Genomic DNA, 10,930 nt, shown 5'->3' on the forward strand with positions numbered 1-10,930 from the left:
AGGGACTTGTCTCTGTACTCCCACCTTATTTCATTGGTGATCTTTAGCATGGGAATATTTATTGGGTCTAGGATAGATCTCCATCCTAGTACAGATACTGAAGGAGGAACAGATTCCCCTTCACCATGCTTACCACCAGCAGTTTCTTAGCCTCCTTAACTAATCTCTAACTCTACAAAGGTTGCTACATCTGTCATCAGGTATTAATGCGTCCATGCTATCTATCCTGCCAGTGATATCAACCCATCTTACCTTGGCAGTAAATGGAGTTACATCTTTGTCAGTACAAACATACTTGGGCTTGATGGCTGTAGCACCTTTGGTGTTGACGGATTTTGAGTCAGTAACTTTGCCAAAAGTACTATCCTCTGCAGCATTTATTGCCCCATCTTTTTGGACCACCATTTTGCAATGGTGTCAGCTTGAGATGCTACATGGGCCATGCTGTTTCAGCCTGTCATTGGTGGCACCCAGCCACTGCTCAAACCAGCTGAAAACCAGATCACTCCTTGAGGCTGAGGAATATTTGTCTGACTCAGAATCAATGTGGTTTGTGCTGCCATTCCTCTCTTCACTAGACATGTACACTGAGGATCACACTCCATTATCTGCCACATAGGATATCTGACTGTATTCACAAAACTGCTCCACACAGGCCTTGAAATCCAGCAGCTGCCACTTGCTGCGAAGACTGCCCTCCCCAGTGTTGATCTCCATACTACCAGCATATTTGTAAGTGGCAAAGGAATCATGCGCTAAGCTATCCACCAAGTCTCTGACACTTAAGTGATTAGAGAACCTCTATAAAGTCCAGGAGGATGGCTAAAGTTTTCTGTTTAAACACCCTGTGCCTAATTTCATCATTGACGAGGCTGCTCTGACCAAGTTACACCAGCAAATCCATTCTGTACCTACTTAGAATGAAGGCAGAAATCTGGACATTATAGTTCTACTCAACTGTGCGCTGTCACTCCGTATTGGCAATGATCAGCTATAAAGACTAGACATCAACAACTATAGGGTGATCATATGAAAAGGAGGACAGCTCCTGTATCTTTAACAGTTGTATTGAAAAGGGAATTTCAGCAAGTGTCATTTGTATATACAGGGAACCTGGTGAAATTTCCTCGTCCTCACAACCGTTAAAGCTGCAGGTGCCCTGCCCTCTTTTAAATCTGGTCACTCTAGTATAAAGGCCTACAGAACAAAAAACTGAAATGAAGACCAGCCTTGAGCTGAGAATAAATTCATCATAAAGTAGATTCCTCCTTGTAGTTGACACAATATATTTGTAAAGGTATTTGTGCGAACTGAATGAATAAGCTTATGAACTCTTTTACCCCAACATTACTTTTCTAATACAAAACCTAACCCAGGAACTCAATCCTTCAGTCCAGGGGTTTATTAGAGCCTTTAAGGGTCACTAGTATATCTCATAAAACCTTGCTCAAGTTACTAAGCCATCTTCAGGGCTGAGAAGCCCTTAGCAGGTTAAAGGAGAATGACATGCCAGTGGCTGCGGCTGCATGATGTAAAGGAAGCCAGATTCCAGCTGGACATCAGGAAAAACTTCCTGACTGTTAGAACAGTACGACAATGGAATCAGTTACCTAGGGAGGTTGTGGGCTCTCCCACACTAGAGACATTCAAGAGGCAGCTGGACAACCATCTGTCAGGGATGCTTTAGGGTGGATTCCTGCATTGAGCAGGGGGTTGGACTCAATGGCCTTGTAGGCCCCTTCCAACTCTGCTATTCTATGATTCTATGTAGCATCAGCGTTGCTTTCCCTATCCCCTCCAAATTATCAATGCGGGTTCAAGAACTCTGGCAAGTACAGAAAATTAAAGTCTGCTCAAATGCAGGGCATTAGAGCACAGGGTAAAATTTGCCATTTCCCAGCAGTTATAGTTAAAAGTAGAGAAGGAGGCAGGGGGAGAAACAAATTATTGGTGGTGGTCTGGTAGACTGGAAAGTGTTGATGTGAGACTTCAGTAGGCCTTTGGTATGATGTCTGTGAGCAACACTGGAGCTTTCCCACCCAGCATTGCTGCAGCCCTGGTCTGGCCCCAGTCATCTTCCACCATGTTGCTGTATGTTGCATTCTTCAACACACTTCCACCAACAGTCACTCGGATGCCCGGAATGCTTTTCCACAGTGGGCAATAGCGGCTGAACTTTTGAATAGAAGCAGAGCCAGCATCATCTCAGCAATCGTTCAAACATACTGCAACCAGGGGGAGACATCCAAGAACCAAGTTAGTGATGAGCAGCTCTGGGTGGAAGTCCCCAGTGGTGGAAGGTTTGGCAAAGGCCCCTTCTTTGCCCAAGTGCCATGGGCAGAAGAAAATAAGAAGAGCCATGCTGTTCTTCTGTTCACAGTGGCCAACCAGCTGCTCACAGGAAAACCACAAGCAGGACTTGAGTGCAAGAGCACCCTCCCACCCATGTTCCTGAGCAAATGGTGCACATAGGAATATTGCCTCTCATACTGGAGGTAGTATATAACAATCAGGACTAGTAGCCATTGATAGCCTTCTCCAAGAATTTGTCTAGCCCCCTTTTAAAGCCATCCAAATGGGTGGCCACCACTACATCTTGTAGGCCTATATAACTGTTTTGAGTCTGACACCTTTGTGCAAAATGTTGCATCTGGTGCAAATTCCTCTCTTTTTCATGTTTTATCAAGATGAAGCATCGGGAAGGAGCACAAAAGTGAATGGCAATAACATTCCTTGCATTAGTCAACACAATCAAACAAGTCACGAGAATGCTAAGCAAAACATCTCGATCTTAACTTCAAACAATTTCTCTCAAGTGGACACTTGCAGTAAATATTCTCCAAACAGGTAACTAAAATTCATCTATTTTATTTGGATGAATTTAATATGTATATAATTCATCTATTTAAAAGATGGCACTTCTCCACTCCCCAATATTAATAACAATAGAAAACCTGTCTATATTTCTCAATGAAAAAGAATCTGAAATAATCTCAAAAAGGAGGGATCAGAATTTCTGCCCTGCAATACAGCACAATGTGGTGAGCAGCTTCAGTACAACAGAGAGAGAGAAAAGATTCTACTAAGCAACACTGCATGAAAAAGCATTTACTTATTCTAAAACAAAGTTTGCAGCGCTTTTCTTATCAGAATGTAGTTTTAGCTAAAGCAGTCATTATGCACATTGAACACACCTGCTAAGGTCTCTTAATACAGGCTTCATCTTAGTTTAATGTTCATATATCCCAGGCAGTTTATTCCAGAGCCATCAGATTCATGATCCACACCTTTCAAGGCTCCATAGCATTCACATAGTGAACATCACCAATTTTTATAGACTGATTTTCATAGTCTAGAGAGGGCCAGAAAAATAGATTAATGCAGCAACCAAGGGTCTTAGAATACATGGCTAGCAATGCAGCAGGAGGGGCAGTGATTAAGCAGAAAAGCACATAAAGAAGGTTTCAGACTGAAGATGCCAGGGGTTAATTTTAAACAGGGTCACATGTAGCAAACCTAGGAAATGCCTCTTTTAGATTTTGCAGAGCCATTGTCGGACAAAGCAGACAGTTAGATGGACTATTGTTCTAACTCAATGTAAGGCAATCACTTATTATGTTTTTCTGCTTTTCATATAAACTTTATTTCCCAAAGCAGCTGTTTAAATTCAATATGTAATGCTTGTGGCAGGAATGCTCAACTAGGCAAGTTGTTAACAGGTACTTACATCCAGTCGGGGCCAGGCTTATCGTCTTTTAATAAAATAGAGGTGGTGCAGTTATCAAGAGGCCCTTAGCTCTTATATCCAAGACCTGGGGATAGCCAGTGCATCCTATGGGTCTCATTTAACTCTTAAGGTCGCAATCTTATATATACACTCATGAGAATAAGTTCTACTGACCTGAATGGGACTTGCATCTCAGTAGCTATGACTAGGTCTGTGCTGTAAGTATAATTTTCAGCTGCAAAGAAAAAAGTTTAGAGACCACACCGGATAAGAAAAATAATGAATTTGACATAGCTTCCAACAGACCTACAATCCTGGCTACTCAACTGTTTGGATTTTGTCTTAGCTATTTGCAAATGGAACTGCACAGTCAGGCGTATTCATGTAATACCAGCAGTATTTAAAGAAAACATCCCACTACTTCAGTATACAGTCTCACTGCTGACAATATGAATGCACAGAGCTAGAGTCAGTTTAGCTAAAGCTGCTGGAAAGCGCCAAGATATGACTGCTGTGCTGGATTTCATCACAAGATCAAGGGCCAGTTCTGACTTCCACTTTGTTCCAATTTTGTAGTACAGATCACAGCCAGCACGTTAGATGAGATCAATCATCATCTTTTGTCTGTTCTAAGATGTGACAGCTAGGATTGCTTCACCTTGCAGATGTAATACTAGTGCTAAAGGGAACTACAAATTAATATTGGATTGAGTGACTCGCAGGCCTTCAATTGACAACTGTATTGCTCAGTCAGAATCAAGAGAAGCTCTAGAATATAAAGAAAAGCTGAATGTATAAATATCATAATCTTCCTTTTAACACAAGGGTGGGCAATGTCCAGAAGTCTAGGGGCCATTTTCACCCCAATTCCCGGAGCGGGCTGCAAGTCCAAGGGTTGCCTGAGAAAAAGGTGAAAATGCTATTTTTCACCAAACTTCAGTGGCAAGCCACTACAGAGTGCTACAATGTCACATCGTTTCCAAACTAAATTTAACCCTTTTGGCATTCCATAGCTACCAAAAAAAGCTAAATTTGGCCATTTGGCCTCTCCATAGCCACCACAAATGCCACTTCCCCCCCCCCCCCAGGATTTTTTAATTATTCGCAGGGTGCCGTATGCTTCAATGGATTAACTTATTTTCTTTATGGCAGTAGCTGGCCCCTATTTATGTTTTGTTCCCTTTATATAGAAAACATACAAAGCTTGAAGCAGATATACACTCTCTTTGTCTAGAATGTACAGTACCCCCAATTGCCAAACACCTATAGGAAATTAAGAAATCCTAAAACAGATAAAAGGTAGTTAATCAAGAGATCCATGCAACCTATTATATAACACTGATGGTGCTATATAAATAAATAAATAAATAATTCCCTGCTAAGCACCAAGCTCTTGCCTTTCAAACTTTACTTGATAAAGTAAAGCAGTAATTCCTAGAATGGGAATTCCTACCCAAGACAAAGTAGAATTGCTCCATTCAGAGCTACATTTCCTAGAGAGTTTCAAAACCTCTGCAGAACATATCTGCCAACAACAGCAACAACTAAAGAGATATATTTGTCTGCACCAATAGTTGCAGATTCCTCAGTCACTGAGTTCAACAGCTAAGCCCACTGGGAACCTTTTCTGTCACCAGAATTGTCCTCATTCTGATTAACAGGTTGAATCAACTGTCAGACTAGCATGGAAGGAATCCCCTTGCTCTTTTCTTCACTGACTTAGGTTAAACCAACTTAAACCACAAAGATTGTTCAGGGCAGTTAACAAGCCACATGATTAACAAGCAATCCTCCAGAAAAAAATGTGCTGCGTTCAAATGTGATAGGCCACAGTTTAACAACAACCCACACTGGGTGGGTAGCATGCTGTGTCAACCCAGCCACAATCTTTGGTACTCCATAGTGAAGTACAGAAGTGGCCAGTGTGTGGCTACTGCCACAGGGTGGGATTTAAAATCAAGGAAATGGCACAGGGAGGGGAAGTGTTAAACCCCAGTGCCATGGCCTCATCCAATTTCGTTTATGTACAAAGAGATTGGATTTCCCAATCACAGATTTATCATAAGTCTAATTTGTCTGTAAACATTTACTTCTTTGGTTATGATGAAGTATCTCATTTAAGTTCTGCAGGAATACAAAAGTTATGTCTGCAGTCTTTGAAAGAAAAGCTATTAAATTCTATGATTATTTCACCCAAGGGCTCATATGAATAAGACCGCACCATCAAGACGACCATTTGCACCCAGAAGTGTTGCAGACTTGAAAGTTGGAAACTTAGTGAAATTTTCACGTCCAACAGGGAAAATCAGCAAAGGCACTGTCAAGTATTTGGGACCACTGTTTGGAAGAGAAGAGGATTACCTTGGAATAGAGCTGGAAGGCGATCAAGTGGGAAGGCATGATGGAACTTTTCAGGGAACACGCTACTTTCTTTGGTAATTTTTTAACTTTATGTTTGGTATATTTTACTTTTACATTCTCCCATTTTTCATCCACCAGTTCCCTCCAAGGAAAGGAGAAAGAAAATAAATTCTGCAGTCCTAGACACCATCATGTTCAACTTTTTACCTATACAACTACTAACTCATCACAACATGTATGCCACCAATTGTGTGGTTATGACAGATGAACTGCTGTAGAAGCATGGCACAAAATGCAACACTGCATCATTATGCCAGTACAAATACTTAGTACCATAGTTCCAAATCAGATACCATTGACCAGCATGAATCAATAACTATAAACATTATTGATGAGGTTTAGTGCCATGCTCTTTAGAGTTGGAACGTATATTAAAAGCAGTTAATTACAACTGAAATTCACTCTTTACTGCTAAAGTGATTCTCAGAAGTTAACCATAAGGCATGGTATTAAACAATAATGTCAATGTCAGTGTAAGAACATTGCATTATCCCATCACAGTAAGAACTAGACTGCAAGTAAAGGAAAAGTGAAGTATGTGGGAAATCATGATTCATCACCACCTTGGGTCTTGAATTTCATAATTTTCTTTCAACTAACTCTATTGAAGAGTAACTATGCCTAACTCCTTATTCAGAGTGATAAAACAATGTCTTGTTTTCAAACATTCTAAAAATATTGCTCTCATAGAGCAATGTATGTATAAATGACTTACTAAAAATCAGTAATAGAAATAACGTTTGTTCAAACTCCCACAATGTTCCATTGCTGCTATGATTTGCAATGGAAGTGAGTAAAAAATAATTCCCAGAATTTTGTTTTGCTGGTATTCCACTCATCCCATAATCCATTCCTGCCCACTGATAACGTCTACCCAATAGGTTCTTGCATATAAAAATTATGAAAATTCCAAACAACAAAATTGCAGTGAGCTTCACAAGAGAAATGGTTTGTATGGTTTGAGGTTGTTTTATGCCAATAAAGGTACATTGATTGATTGATTGATTGAAAACAAAGCTTGAGCTCATAGATACTACAATTCCAAGTGTCTCTGTAAACACAGTACCTATTTGTAAAGGTATCCAAGCCACTTGTAATTATGGCCACTTAAATCTATTGTTACAAATCTCTTAGCCAGAGCAATTGCCTTAACTGATCCTTGAACTTAATAAAACATTTGCGATCACACTGCTTTGTAAGAAATACTGTCATTATACATTCCAGTATTAAGGTAACAATTGACATATTATTCTAACTTAGTTTTGATTGCTCTTGCTTTATTGGTCCTTTGCCCGAAGAAGGTGCAATAGCAAAATAGTAACCATAATTGGACCAGTTTTACACAGAAAGCACCAGGAAGAATAAAAAGACAGCTTAAGCAGGTTTACACAGAAGTCAAGTTTAAATAAAATTATATATTTAAAATAGGATTTTAAAAAAAAACTTTGTGAAAGAGCTACGACTCTGTCAATTTCACTTTATGTTCCAAACCCCATGAATTTTTAGTTACAGCTTCTGACTTATTTTGCAAGCCATATAAGTAGTAAAGATATTGTCCCACCTCACATATTGCGTTTCCATACAACCTGTTCTCCAGGCTATTCACATTTTGCTCTGGCCTTTCAGTTCCAATCCTCAGTGGATTGGAGACTAAACTAAAGCTAGTGTCATTGTTATATGCAGTGTTTTAGGAATTTGGTTACATGTTGAAATTAATTACATGGAATAAGAATGGATAGAATACTACCACTGCCAATTTGGATATAAATCCTATTTTCATTTGCAGTTCCCATGAAGTGATTGGAAAGTATATAATGGAATTGAATTAAGACATGCAGTCTTGCTTTAGAGCAGCTCTGGATAACAATTTTTAAAAGACTCCCCTCTTCTCTCTCCTGCCATGGAAATCTAATCTGTTCTTGCCTTCATCTCTAGGGAATTTTCAATGGCACGAAAGGGGATATGCCTCTCCTTAATCTTTCCTCAGTGCATTCTTCTATTACTGCTCCTCTGTTTTCTCTTTCAAAACAGCTGTGTAGGGAAGAAATTCAATAAAGAGGGAACGTCTGCCCCTTGCTCATCCCCCAAACTATCCCTTCATAGGCTGTGCCAGCCTCAGCCATTTAGTCCAGCCGTATCCATTTTCATCCACACTGCTAGCCAGCTAGAAATAGGAAGTTGCTATTTCCAAGGAAAAATGTGTTACAACTATTATACTGTCCACTGCAATCACTTTGGAGTCTATGTACTTCACTGCTGCATTTAAGTGTGTACAGATAGTTGGAAAAGAAATTACTGAGTTGCTTTGTACATGTTGAAACTGAAAACAGAAGCCAGGTAGCGCAATTGTTGAATTATTAAAATTTTAATAAAATTATGAATAAAGTAACTAGCGAATTACAGGAGAAAGGTGAGGAGGTTGCAGGCTTTGTAGAGAATCATTTTTTTAAAAAAAGATTGAAAACTTCCAGAAAAAACACCTGCTTCCAATATTTAAATCTATTTCTCCAACGTCTTGACAGCATGCCCCTCACCAAAAGATTCTCCATACCAAATTTCATCACAATCACTACAATTTGTTGTATAATGTTTGAGTTGAATCCAAGATCTACCTTCTGCGGGAAGGAACCTACCACAGCAGGAAGGACTGTTTGCAGGTCCCTCTGCATAGTTTGGGGCGAATCCTCCTCCTCCTTCAACACAGCTTATCCAGTCAGCAGTGTCTCCCAACCCTCTGTGTAGCATTTCTGAGGTGCTGCCATGGGAGGGAGAAGGTAGGGAAGTCCATTTCTGTCAGCACAGTTGATCCAGCATGAATCTGGATCCAATCCTATGTGTTTTTAACAATGTGATACACTGCAACTGCAAAACCACTCCCATAGCTCTATGGTTTTGGAAAATTTCCATTTGGGTTCTTTGCACAGGGAATGTGCAGCAGTCGTTATTTTTCTAAGCAGAGTCCAAAAATATCCCCTCCAAGTAAGGGGTTTCTATAAAAAGAAAGGCCTCATTTGTCTTTATTAATGGCATTTTAGAAACCAAACAAAAAGCACTGTCCAGCAGCAGATTTCTATTCATTTAACCTACTGAGGTTGTGTGTATCTAAGTTTCAAATGCTAGTTTCTTGTTGGCCTTATCAATTTTATTTCATGAAAAGTCATGCCATAAAGACCATGTGCACATTTACTGACTTTCAACATTTGTTTTCCAGTGAACCTAACAAAGGAGTTTTTGTTAACTTCAGCAAAGTCATTATTGCCTGGGAATAATGACTACCACATTTAGAACGATGAACACATGGATTTTAAAAGCCTTCATATATGTTGTAACCCCTGCTGTGAAGAAGAAACAAAATGGCTAGAACTCTGTTCATTAGTCAGGCAATGTATTTTCTACCATTTTTATCAAGCTCTAATTAAGCATTTTCTAGTATCTTATTATTTTTGTGAAATAAAAGAATAATTGTACCATAAACGTAAATGCAAAGAAGGAACATCTGGAATGAACTCATAACAGGGATATACTTGCCAATGAACTGGTTCTGAACAATTTTTCCCTTCATGTATGTCATTCAAAGCTCAGGACTGCTCATGTATTCACATGGAAAATAGAATGTATGAACAAGGTGGTTACACAGATACAGCTGTAGTGATTCTGGGATTGTGACCATGAGAGGGGGAAATGAAGCAATTACTGCAGAAATAGTTTTCTCCCATGTCAAGTACATTTTTTAAAAAAGCTAAGATATATCTGACTACTACAGAAACACAGTTCACTGTTTATAAGACTGCACAGAACGCTGTGTGTGGTGTGTACACACAAAGCTTACTGACTAATTTCTTTTTCAAACTCCAGCCTCGTAAACTGCATGGCAGACAACTTTTGCAACAACTGATTTGCTGGTGATAATTGCATTACATATAATTATAAAATATCAAGATACGGTTATTACCTAAGGTTCCTCGATCCTATCAAAAATTAACATACAAGTGATCAAATTAAATCTTGACTCTGATAAAAAAAATCTTACAGTATAAATACTAAATATCCCTGGTTCCAATTCCTATTTTAGAGGGAAGTATGGTATGTGGGATGGGGAGAGGGATTCATGCCTAAGGGAGATAGACTGGTGGAAAGGAGTGCAGGATCCCACGGCTCACTTGTTCTCACCCATGCTGAAGAGATAGCCAGAGTCATCTTTGCAAATGTTACTGGGTTAAGTTGAACTTCATGACTGAAATGGGGAAGCCTGAAGACTACAAAGAAAATGATTGAAATAATTATGAAAAGATAAGTTGCTCTTTCTTGTATAGCAGCCCAAATTAATTTTTCCTGGGACAATCCAAGAAGTATTACATAGGTGCCATTTTGGCATCTAAAAACATGATCAGGTGTGAACCACTATAACATTTCTATATTGGACATAAGCTCAAAGATTTCTCTAACACATAAAGCCATAATTCAAATACCTCTAATCTTCAGCAACATTAAGCCACTATTTGTGGAAGATATCTAGATACTAAATTTTTACTTTGATAGACATTGGAGACCAACAAGGGCAAAACATGTTTTCCTTACAAGATGAGATTTAATTAAATTGTCACCAAAAAGATTATGTACTATATAGATATATATACACACACGCACACACTCAGTACAGCAGTATGTTATGGGGAAAGATCCCATTTTAAGATGATACTAGATGTCAAAGTTACTTTTTAAGAAGTTTCTTTACTACATATGAGAACAAATGCAGGATATTATGTTTTCTTAGTTTATTGA

The sequence above is a fragment of the Elgaria multicarinata genome, chromosome 5, assembly GCF_023053635.1.
Source record: "Elgaria multicarinata webbii isolate HBS135686 ecotype San Diego chromosome 5, rElgMul1.1.pri, whole genome shotgun sequence".
In the NCBI taxonomy this organism is placed as follows: Eukaryota; Metazoa; Chordata; class Lepidosauria; order Squamata; family Anguidae; genus Elgaria; species Elgaria multicarinata.